This window comes from Haliotis cracherodii, unplaced genomic scaffold (assembly GCF_022045235.1).
Source record: "Haliotis cracherodii isolate W230 unplaced genomic scaffold, xgHalCrac1.p SCAF_8, whole genome shotgun sequence".
Taxonomy (NCBI): Eukaryota; Metazoa; Mollusca; class Gastropoda; order Lepetellida; family Haliotidae; genus Haliotis; species Haliotis cracherodii.
The window spans coordinates 41,683,533-41,697,170 of record NW_027266341.1 but is presented as its reverse complement, the minus strand read 5'-3'; positions in this window follow the sequence as shown (position 1 = coordinate 41,697,170).

Here is a 13,638-nt window from a genome sequence, read left to right as displayed (position 1 = left end):
AGTTTCCTGAGTCTTTCTTCCTCAATTGATCTGACTAATTTAACATCAACATGCTTCCTTAGATTCTCCATAGTTTTACCAAATACTGAGTTATTCATGAGCTTATATAGATTCTTTTCAAAATCGCTGGTAGCTATCTTTCTTAAATCTGTGTTCAGCCTTATATAGGGCTCCATTCAAGGGCTTTGATCAAACTTTAGAACTCTGTGTATTTTCTTTAGTTTCATACCTAACAATAGATATCACTGGAGATTTCTGTAGTGAACTATATATTTTGTCTTATCCATCAAATTTGGTACGAGTTTTTCTACGTTAGCTAACCTATTATTACCCATCAAGGAGTGTTGATATTCCGACATCCAATCTTTATTCACCATTAATCGTTCGGGAGCTAGCGGATAACTGTTATGATCTTTATATAACGAATTTGGATATTCCATGTCAACTTCTAGTATGTACCCTTTATCGGAATCTGAGGGGATATAATTCACTTAGATATCATTGACCCACTCAAAACCACCCGTGGGTAAACGTTGACTCATAGCCCATCCGTACAAATTGTTGGCGTTGAGATATAATATGTGCATGTCGGGTTTACTCGGATCAAATCCTTCCACTAATTTAGTATTAGCCTTAGAATACCTTTTCGCTAATATCTTAATATATTTCTAAATATCTCGAATATATCGGCGAGTAACAGTACATCAGTTTGAGTAAGTAAGTACAGATCGTGATAATCACCTAAATTCTTACAACCTAATTTATCCCAGACCGTCAGAGCATGTTCATAATCGGCATCGGATATTTTAGATTCTGTTAAGTAACTATAGAATGATTCAATGGGTGGTAATTTAGTTTCGTTGAATCTAGACCAATCATCCATATATTCATAAGGATTACACCTTTTCTCAACAACAAATGACGACACCGATCAGTATATTGATTTGTTATTGCAAAGTCATCGGGATTGTTCGCATTAGCTAAATTGTCCACGGAAGATAACAGAAACTGTACGGAGTCAATGAATCTAAGCCCATTACTTTGCTTTATTCTGGCTTTCCCATCCTTGTCCATATAATGTATAGTTTTAGTCAACGAGAATGATATATATTTTTCCATATTATTAGGAATACATGTTAAGCCGCCGTCGGTCTTTGAATCATATCCTCTAAGGTTATGAAACACAACGGGGATGTGTATTGTTTGAGAATTCATTTTTAGTTTCAAGTTACACTCGTTATGCGCGGCTGATAATTACGCGTGACGTGGCAATGATCTCTTACTGAATCCCCATTAAGGGGTTTATTACAAACATGACAACTCGTTGACTTCTTAAAGGCCCTCCAATCATCCCTGATTATTCTCTCTTTATTTTGTAGATATTCTAGGAACTTTCCCGCTGCATCGGGACCTCTGTAAATCAAGGGCGGGTTTGTTTTCCCATCATACCTTACAACTTTATATCAAAACCCACAAGGAATATGTTCTTGAGTTTTGTACGTAAAACTATCTTGACGTTTCTTGATTATCGTGTTCTTAATTTCTAAAAGGTTTGATAAGTGCTTCAAAGTCAGAGTAAATTCAAACGGTACTGGCATTTGATTATAATGATGTTCAAATTTTAATATATTTTTCCCCTCTTTAGGCATATCAATTCTGATAGCAGTTTCTCCAACACCTCTGCAGTCTTCTTTATGTGCTTCTAATAGATCTTGTCTGCTGTACCCATGTAGGCATCTTTCGCAGAAATATTTCTTTCTAGCATGTTTTGTTTGATCGTATAATAGATTGTTTAAACTCTTTATCCATGTATAATGATATTTACCATCTTTTTTTATCAGAAATGAATTGATTCTGGGAATATGTTCCGGAGCGTAGCTTATCCTGTGTACAACAATTCCTTTAGAAGAATGTCCGAAAACATTTATAGCTAAATTATTTTCCTTTATGCTTATCAATTTGTGATATTGGTGTAGGTTCGTCTATACCATCAAGGTTTAGTCCATCGTTTTGGGGATAGCTAGAAGACCTACCCGCATTTTTGTCTATGGGGAACAATGCAGATCTTATCACCATTCTGAAACAGTCATCGCCTTTATTATTTACATTAATTATGGCTTTTTTCTTCTTATAATACGGCGGTAAATCTATATCACATCAACCTTTGAAAGGCATATAATTTGCAACATCTAAATATAAACTATCGATTTTATCTACACCCCAACCCGAACTTCTATTAGTCCAACGTTCTAAAGTTTCTTGTATCCGTTGAATTGATGCATCTAATGATGCACTTACAGCATCGGATTCGGTTATAACTTCTTGTTTGCCCCGGAAATAAGGTTCGGTATATTCGGTGCTATGGTCTGCATTACTTTTACTCAATGACATTTTAATCGTCAGCTGGTATTATATACCATGTAAATCATCTAATTCCTCGTTAATTTTGCCTGATACAATGGGCTCAACATCATTAACATCCATGTTGGAATTAATATCCATCCTCCAACCTCTTAGATATTTACCAACGCCGGCTGTGGGTACAAATTTTAACTAATCAACAGTGGGTTTATTTTTATCATCGGGTTGATTATTATCTAGTAAAGCGATCAATTCAGCTTTTCTCATTCGAGAATAACCTCTCAGCCCACTGTTTTTTGCTTGAGCTTTGAGTTCTCTAACAGTCTGGGGTTTGTTGTATTCCAAACCGAGTAAATTGATCAATTCAGCTTTCCTAAATTTGAGAATATCCACGTAGACCACGTTGTTTTGCCAAAGCCTTCAACTCTCTGACAAAAACCATTGTGACCATGGTATATACAAAATGAATCAAATGTCTAAATGGTTGTTTTTCATATATAAACACATATTCTCCCCAACCTATTCCTCTCATTGATGTAATCTCTCTTCCTAGCGTAATTAATCTGCTTCCTTACCTTATCAGCACCGTGACTCTTACATAAACAGTAACTACCTTTGACCCCAATCCAACAAACAGAACAAACGTAATTTTTAAAACCCTGTCTGATGGAATAAGAGTGGGTTCCACAGTAAACACCGACAGATGGCTTCTGACATTGAATCGATTTCCCCATGAGTGTATATTTGCACAGATTCATGGTTATACATCTATCATATCATTTGTCTAAAAGGTAAATCACATCTCCACTGGTGAGTCATAGCTGTCATTGCTATTTATAGATTAGCAGTCAGGGTTATTTATAGATTAGCAGTCAGGGTTATTTATAGATTAGCAGTCAGGGTTATTTATAGATTAGCAGTCAGGGTGACATAGTGTCTTTACAGGACATAGTGGTTGATAAGACCTACCCTGACTAGGTCATGGTTTATGCGTAGTTATTGTATAACTGAAAATTACAATGACTGATAACCCAAACATTATAAATGCTATCTCTGTTTTTTTTGTTCCTCTGATGGTGTAGAAAACTGACTTATTGTTGGTCTACGTATTGGGTCAAGTTTCTTTCCATAAACAAGGAAGTAATCGTGCATGGCAGATTCAACATCCTTAAACGTTTGAATTGAATGTCCTTGCTTACGCAGTTCTTCCTTAATAAAATCTAATCTTAATATCCTCTGTCTGGTCCCTTGTGACTCGGCTGCTTCGAGTTGTTCTAATGCTTTATTATGTCGTTCATGCTCCTCTTCAACTTCTTTAGCGTTTGATTCCCTCAGAGTAGAAAATAAATAATTACTCCCCGAAAAAGCTAGGGCATTAACAATAGCCCATCATCGCAATTGTTGCCATGTTCAATAATAAAAAATATTCAAATGTTTAATTACGTCATTATGTCTTCTGGGATAAGCCCTTGTTTGATAAGCATATCTTTTGTTGCCATAGCCAATCCAATATTGGATTAAAATCTAGCTTGGGTGGTGTAGCTTTAGTAATCATTTAAGCATAGCCAATGGCCAAGCCGCTGACCATCGCTGAATGATACGTTGCGTTAACCAACATTTTACCATCTGTAACTGGAGTAGTCATGCTTTTTATAACATTATATGTGGGCTAACCTCTAATTGAACTTGTTGTTGTGTAATCGGGGGTGACGTTTTCTCTTCTCCGGTCTTATAAAACAACCATACCACTGTTACGTGTGGTATGAACGGCTGGGGTTCCCGCTATTACCACAAATAACAATTACAAGAATCACACAACAATCTCTGCAGGTTAAAGCTAGATTTGATAATTAAAACAAAGATAAGCATATAACAATTCTCAGTTAGTGGGTAAGGCACTCATACACATCTATTTAGGCAAAGCAATATAGCAAATGTGCAATATAGATAATATAATCACCTCAGATTTCTTGACATCACATTCCCAATGAATTCCATTTCACACTGTTCCAAACTTATATATCACAGGTCACAGGATAACTGGGTAACAACAGTTTCCTCCTTCAAAGCATCGACATGACCTTCTAACTATGTCTCCGGACATAATGCTGTGCTGAACTGCCCTCGTTCAGTTAAACCATATTTCTCCCTCTCTAATTCTTTTTCCTTCCCCCTTTCTGTTCGATAACTTGCCCTCCTAATAGTAAACAAATTACCAAGTAAGCTATCTACTTCAGCACACAACAAAAGGTTGATCGGCCCACACCAATCAGTTTCCAAGCCAACTCAAACTCCAATCACCCCACAAGCACGCTTCTAGTAGTATAGGTAATGATGGTTCTGGCTCACTTCCACTGGAGCAGGATTCATATACCTATACTGCTACTACAGGTAGCATTTTTTATGTGTAAATGACTATGCGATTCAACGATAGTCATAAGATTAAGCTCCAGCTCACCACCACCTGGAGTCTATGACATAAATTTTTATAGGTAATGGGGGTTCTGGCTCACTTCCACTGGAGCTGGATTCATATACCTATACTGCTACTACAGATGGAATTTTTTATGCCAAAATGATTATGCGATTCAACGATAGTCATGGCTCTAGCTCACCAATACCTGGTGCCAATCATTGCTTTAGATGAGTCTAAATGGTAATAAAAATATTCTTCATTATTTTTATCGATAAAGCGATATTCAACATTTTTATTAAGTTCTTCGTTCATTTTACTAGGAGACCAGACTATATAACTACACTCTTTTTGTAAATTGATAAGAAACAATTGATTACCGTATTTGGTTGGTTTGACATCACTGATATAATAAAAACCTTGTGGTAATTCTCTCCATTTAATAGTTTTTTCCATTATTATATATTTATGTAAGCATTTGTCTAAATGTAATCACACGATAGTAAGCAATTTATTTTTAATCTCCAACCAGTTCTTTGGTTTTTGCACGGAATAATTGACGCGCTTGTTGCCTCCCTTGTTCTATGAACTTTTTTTTCTCGTCTTCACTAATACCATTGGTCTTACGAGATTTTGATCGAATCTCCTGCTTCATTTCGTTGTATTTGGTGAGTTCCGACAGCACTAAACGAAACTCATCCTCGGATATCTTACAATCGGCCATTGCTGTCAAAATATGATCCTCAATGCTGTTCAACTTTGCTTCGGCGAGTATCCGAATACTATCGTGTTTTAATGCTTTCTTTTGCAACCTACGAGAAATGAATTTTATCGCTATTCCTGTCAGTCCCGAGACTCCGGCACCTATTTCCATGCCGAGCACGATAGGCGCGGCGATTATAGTTGATAGTAAACCGACACCGGCTACACCGAGTCCCATGCCAGCCACTACAAGAGCGGTGTCAACTCCGTCCAGAGCATTCACAGCTCTGCGATACTTTTTATACAATCCAAGTCTCAACTCCCTATCCTTTTCTATTCGATGTTTTATGTCGCTTATTTGATGTAATCGAAATCCATCAACAGTTTCCATCTTTTCATCGAGCGCCGGATATAAACTCATAGTGTATATTACGAATATATAATAGTCTTTAATTGGTCTTGCTTAAATGTTTTGAGAGTATACATCAACCTTATAAAATGTATATTATACGGCAAGAATATCTTAGAAAGAGAAATTCTGTCACTTTTAATAATTTGGACCCCCTCGAGGGTTGTAACGGGTGATGCTCCAACATGAATCATACTGCAACGTTGACGCTCGTGTTTCTTGAGCCATTTAATCGATAGACCTGGTAATATTTCGAAGGCATCTACCGGTGCATCTCCGAACAAGACTTCAATAATAAGCGTAGAAATATTAGGTATTGCACTCAAGTTCTGTTTAATATCATCGAATTCTGTAACCAAATTTAAACTAACATTTTGGATTGCCGGACGACTATATAACATATGACCTGGTTTTTCTGGCAGGGGAGTGACTAACACACTTTTTTGTTTTGACGGGCTATAGGCCGCGAGTACGATGCCACTATTTATTATCTAAGTTAAATTATGTCCCTTACCCATCATCGCATAAGGTGGGGTAATGGCGATATTCAGCAGCCACTTGATGTTTGCTTCGACCATAGTCCATTTATTCTCACTGTTGTAAATAATATTGTACGGAGTGGTTTTAAGGAGTCTACTAACGTCGACATCGCTTAAATCTTCTAGATTACCCGTGAATGTGACTTCTTTCCGCTTGTATACATTATCGTGTAAGTGTAAAGCGTATAACTTACCATTGTAACCGGGTTTATCAAATCCTTCTGTGTCTCCGAGATCGGAAAGCGCAATTGTATTACATTGTCTTATCGTTCCAGGGCCTGATGCATCAACCATTATTTATAATATGGAGTGTTACACTTAAGTATCCTATATGTACAGGTTGATGTTTTACATCTAATACAGAAATTTTGAGGTCTGAAATAATACCCCGCTTCAATTTTTTATATTGTAATAACGAGAAAGATTCCGTTATACCACTATTATATTTTTCATTTTTCACTGGAACACTTCTGAGCAGAGTTGAAGGACTTTCTAGTTGAATATTATCCGTCGTGCTTATTTGATCAAGATGGATGAACAACTCTTTATAGGGAACTAAATCGGGTAATGTATCTCCATGTATTGTTATGTTGGGTTTTATAGAATCATCGAGGAGTGGAAATCCAAGTTTAAGTACTAAGTTAATGTACATAATTACACTTTCTTCTCCAGTGGCTAATTTCAGCATCCCAGTCGCCTCATTTTGTGTTAGACTAATTCCATTAGGCTTAAAACCTTCATCATTGAGTGAGCTTACGCTGTAATACCCATCAGGTATAGTAATGGCTTTACCAGTAGTATGTGAGGATAATGTGAAAATCACATTATTTAATCTCGCAGCACTTATATTGGTCCACCGCGGGTAATACGTTACATCGCATAGAGTTACTTCGAGTTGTCTATCCGAGTTATCGATAGTATGAAGCAGTTGAATAGACTGACCATTTGTTATTCCCAGGAGTGTAACATACATATCAAATATACAATGATACTATATCATAACTTAAATATGGAATCAACCATTATTTATAATATGGAGTGTTACACTTAAGTATCCTATATGTACAGGTTGGTGTTTTACATCTAATACAGAAATTTTGAGGTCTGAAATAATACCCCGCTTTAATTTTTTATATTGTAATGTTGAAAAAGATTCCGTTCTACCGCTGTTGTATTTTTCATCTTTCACTGGAACACTTCTGAGTAGAGTTGAAGGACTTTCTTGTTGAATATTATCCGTCGTGCTTATTTGATCAAGATGGATGCACAACTCTTTATAGGGAACTAAATCGGGTAAATAGAGTCCCTGATCTGATGTCTTGATTACTGTTATTTCTCCTCCCCATCCAAGTGTGTATGCTAAGTTACTGTAAAGCTTTACATCCTTTTTTCCAGCATTTAAAATCAGTAACCCATTTGACTCATTTTGTGTTAGACTAATTCCATTAGGCTTAAAAAATTCATCATTGAGTGAGCATACGCTGTAATACCCATCAGGTATAATGTATTTTTGACCATTTATTTCTGTCTCATTATTATAACCTCTCGTAGCATTTATATTGGTCCACCGTGGGTAATACGTTACATCGCATAGAGCTACTTAGAGCTGTCCATCCGAGTTATCGATTGTATGAAGCAGTTCAATAGACTGGCCATTTGTTATTCCCGGGAGTGTAACATACATATTAAATATACAATGATACTATATCATAACTTAAATATGAAATCGAGATACATTACTAATCAATCGATTATAGTAACTGCCTCTGGTGCTGAATTTTTAGTTAAATTCCACGATATCTTTGAAAAATACAGTTTCACGGCAACTAACGATAAAATGGTGAACGATTGGTTTCACAATCCGATGCAATTTTGGCAGAATCAGTTAAACTTTGCTGTATGGTGTGCCACAACGGGATTTGGCGTATCTGTTAATGCCCCAAGATTTAAACTATATAAGTCTGTTATATTATTTCACGTGTACTATCAGATTAGACGTATACTTTAAGAAATTAATGCTCCAATACCGCTGGATCCAGCATGGAATCACGCCAATAATATTTATGATAAGAGGGCCTTCGAACGTATTTGTAATGAATTTAATGTTTCTACGAGTAAAGATTGGCGCATTAAAGGACCTAGCCATGGTCTAGGTATTCCGTACTCTGGACAAAGAACTATTAAAGATAAAAGCGATTATTTAATTAAAGAGGGTGTGATCCCTTCAAGCTTTGCTCTCTCGGATAAACAGTTTAGAGCAGATCGTATGAACTTTGAGAGTGGCATTCCTTATATCATAACAAAGTTTGTGCATCCAAATGATACAACAGACGCTTGGAATGAATTTCTTAATGATAAAACGGAAAATAATTTTACTAACCCGGGATTTGAAAGAGTTAATGAATCGATAAGAACTTATGTATGGGCAATTCTCGGTGCGCAATCGCAAACACAAACGTCCATTATCGGTACTGGGACGGCGTTCGATGCGCAAAAACAGTTTGTTGCAAACGTGGAGGACGCCATTAATTCACCAGTTGACATACCATCGTCTATAAAGCGTTTTCAAGATGCATTACAGTACGCTCGATCCAAAGTGGACTTTGTTTATGCGCCGGGACTATACATGTCTCCGAGTAATATGGAACTTAAGATCGGTCAAGTGATCGGTTATAATAATAAAATTGTTATCGCTACCGATCAACAAAAACCAGATATAAATTCAGATATGAACGTCGAATTAATAACGCAAACAATCACGGGCGAAAAGGGAATAGTCAAGCCACAAACACCAACTATCGCTCAACCATCTACTGATGCACAAGTGTCACCACATATTGCGGATAAAAATCAACAACATATCGATGAAAAAACAGCGCTTGTAGTGGGTGGAGTCTCGGTTGGCTTACTCATGATTTGGTTAAATAGTTCTTAGCGAACTGATTTGGTTAAATAGTCTTTAGCGAATACGTACAATAGCCCTGCAATTGCTACGATCAACCCCCACAAGTTTTGACTAAGCCAAGTGGTGGTCTTAGCTAATAAATTCAATAGCCAGGAAACAACACTCCCAATTATACCGGGAAGTGCAGCCGCGGCTTTCTCAGCTAGCTTTCCCAGTGCTGAACCTAATGCTTTTAAATGCTTTTTTATCCACTCTCTTATACCGTTTTTATCGTTAGGCGGTGATCCGCCTCCACCACCTGTTAACGAGAGAGTCAAAGTCGATATAATAAATCCCAACGCGGTTAAAATACTAGCAATTGTTATTCCCTGTTCTCTGAACAATGTTTTAATTTTATCGGCCAGTGTAGTATCATCGTTGAGGACTTGATCGATAGTTTCTCGAATACGACTGATTTGCGAACGAAGTGCCTTTCTATTACTGGAAGCTGCTTCGAGGCGGGCCAATCTTTCCCCTTCTAAGTTACGCAATCTTTCAGCAACGCGGCGTCTACTGAATTCATCGCCCGCCTGTTCGAGTTTTGTTTTCTCTTGAGCTATATGTTTGTCGATTTCGGATAGCTTGGCTGTATTATTGATGAGTTCTCCCCGCATAGTTTGCATTGCCTTGTCAAGACTTCGTAATTCCCTAATACTGAACTCTGAATGTAGTACCTGTAACGTTGAATTATCGTAGTAGGTATCTAAGATTTCTCCGAGTCCGTTCGAGGCCACCATCGAGGCTGCTTCCAAATCATCTGTATTAACGAGTTCTTTCCTCATAGTCTGAAGCGCCTTAGTAGTCTTCGCGGGAAGTTTTTCTCGTCCGTATTCTACAAAACCTAATTTATCACGAACAAACTCGCAGCTATGTCTGCCGGCTATAGTAGACAAGGCTAGGGGCTTACGAGTACTATAATGCATAAGCTCAATATCCGGAGAGTCACGCACTCGCAATGTTCCTTTACTATCTAGCATATACTTTGAATAGTCACGACCTATTGGGATAACATAATTTTTATCATCTTTTAATGCATCGTAATAATCATCAACGGCTGGTTTCAAAAGTTCATCATTTACGGTTGGGATCATAAAGCTGGTTTCATCAGTACCCTCTTCGATGGTACTAGTATCAGTTATGTTATCTAGATCAAAGTCATTATGTTCAAAATTAGTCATTTTTATATTAAACATAGGGTACATGTTTTCAATATAACAATGTCTTCGCAATACGGACGCAAGTTAAACCCACAACGTAGACTTCGAGATCCATTAGGGGTCAAGGCAATTCGTCAGTCTGTAACTATAACTAATAACCCTAGTACCATCGATCAGAATCAAACGCTTCTGGTTCGCTTTCCTAATCTCGGCGCACACGATGTGTTAGTTCCGGGAACTGTCCGACTAGCATTTACGATTGTTTTGACTTCTACCGACGTTAACAGGGAGCCCGTTCAGAACTTAGGTCGTGCTATCGTTAAGAAAATCGCAATTAGAATTAGCGGTAATGAGGTTTTGAGTATTGATGATAGCGATGTATACTATTGTTACATGGATCTCTGGAGAACGGATAAAGAGCGGGAAAACTTACAGTACCAAGGTATTTGTAATAAGAACACATTGAGACTGCGCGTAGATGCTTCTAGTGGTGATGGTACTGTCGTAAAAGATCAGGCCGTTTCCGACCCATTAGGTAACAGATTCTATATTCCCCTAGACTTTGAATTACTAGATTCCCACATGCCCTTTTATCAAGCATCCCTAGGCGATAGGTTAGAATACGAACTCACTTTTAACGACTACGGTAGAGTAATCAGAGCTGCTGAAGATGCTAGCTATTCCATTGATAATATCTCGCTCGAGTACGATATGATAACGGATCCCGAATTAGCCAGACAAATTCGTAACCAGTATTTGGGAAGTTTAGCCATTTTGTACGATCCCGTGCTGCGACATCGAAAGATCACGAGGGACAAAAAAGATACGATGTGGAATATCAATCTAAACGTCCCCACGAGGTCGTTGAAGGGTATTTTAATGTTGTTCGAGGACCACTCCGATGCGTTTAAAAGAAATACCGAGAAGTCCTACAATCCCAAGATTACGAAAGTAGAATAGACTATCGAGGGCGTTCCTAATCAACTATATAGCCAAGGAATGCTAGCGTATCACCAGTGGGATGAGATTAAAAAACTTCCTTCTATAAAACGCTCCCCGGAAGTTAACGCGGTCGTGAAAGATCTGTCTCTCGGGAGTGTATCGATGGGTGAATACCTCACCTCGAAGTACGCGCTATGGCTCGACATGCGAACAACGGACGATGACCAATTACACGGCAGTGGGAGGAGAATAGAAAATGCTAGCAAGGGTGTCACCATACAAATAACGAAGCTTCAGGAATCGGCTGGTAAATTAAACATATATTTGTACGTGATTATGGATGTGCAACTTAATATACAGAATGGGAGATTCGTGCAAGCAATCTATTAATAATCTTTTACCTAAAGATCCGCACTGCGCTATCATATGCGGGCAAACGGGCTGCGGAAAAACAGCCTTTATTCTAGATATTTTAGAAAGTCATTATCGGGACGTTTTCGATCATATTATTATTCTGTGCCCGACTATAAGCGTTAATAAAACATATTTATCGAGAGATTGGGTAATGAATGACGACGGGGTACACAGAGTCGATCCGGGCTATCGTTTACAAGACTGTCTCCGAGTATGTCACGAAAAATACAAAGGAGAATCAACCCTTTTCATAATAGATGACTGCAGCGCGAGTAAAGAATTAACAAAAAAGAAAGATATGCTTTCGTATTTAGCATTCTCCGGACGTCATACTCAACATAGCGTTTGGGTACTTACTCAAAAATACAACTCTGTCCTGAAAGATCTCAGAGAGCAGACCAAATGGGTAGCGCTGTTTCACTGCAAAGATCGAGATTCATTCGAGGAATGTTTACGCAAAAATGACGTCATTTATACCAAGGGTGAACGTGACAAAGTCAGAAAAGTGTTAGCAGCAACGAAGCACTGTAAACTCGTATTAAAAACCGATCAACCAGCTGCTTATGCAATTGTTTAGCAAAATGTAGCAAAATTATAGCAAAAAGATAGCAAATGTAGCAAAAAGATAGCAAAATTGTAGCAAATTGAACATTAGCGGTTAATATGACATAAAATGTGGTTCGAAATCATCATTCTTTCGCAACAGTTCATTATTACGGGATGTATTGGATATGTCATATTCCGTTATGTTAGACTTAAATATCTCCTTAGGTATTACATTATGGAATGCGACGAACTCATCGAACAAATGCTCAAAGAATCTGATGTAGATAAATCTTTAGATAAACATAGAGAAAGACTCGCGGCTTTGGTAGCCGGTGGAAAATGTTCCCAATATTTGGGAGAAAATTATACCATCGCAAAAATTGATAACATGACCGACGAAGAGATTAAAAAACTGTACGCGCGTTACGAGTCTAGACTGGGAGCTACCATGACTAAAACTATAGGGTCGTCTATATTACAACTATACACAGTCGTAGCTAGTACGTTTCTCCCCATCCCGGCAGAACATCGCATGTATTTATGCGAATCTCTAGAGAAAGACCCATTCATCGAACACGCTATAAGCTCAGTGAGCTGTGAGTTTTATCATAGATTCGGAATGTTCTTAGCTCCGTTCACCACAGCTTTAATAACAGCTAGGTATTGTCAATTTAAACATACGTGCCCACTTAATAATATAAATGGAGACACAACAGATTGCGGAAACACAATCACAACAGGTGACACCACAACAGGTGACACCACAACAGACACAACAAGATTGCGGAAACGGAACCACATGTGAATGAGGAACCACAAGTGAATGAGGATGCACCACAAACAAAAAAACAACCCAGAGTTACTAAGAACCCCCCAAAAATAGCTGCAGGAAGGAAGGGAGGACTGGCGCGCAAAGCGAAATTAATAAATAATTCAAATCCGATTAAAACATGGGCACTAGTAGGAGTTGCTGGTATAGCGGCTGTATGGTTCTTTTATAAGACCGGAGAAGAGAAAACGTCACCCCCGCCGCAACAACAAGTTCAATTAGAGGTTAGTCCTCATATAATGCTATAAGAAGCATGACTACTCCAGTTACAGACGGTAAAATGTTGGTAAACGCGACGTATCATTCAGCGGTGGTCACCGGCTTGGCCATTGGCTATGCCCGAATGGCTAAAATGATTACTAAAGCCACACCTCCCAAGCTA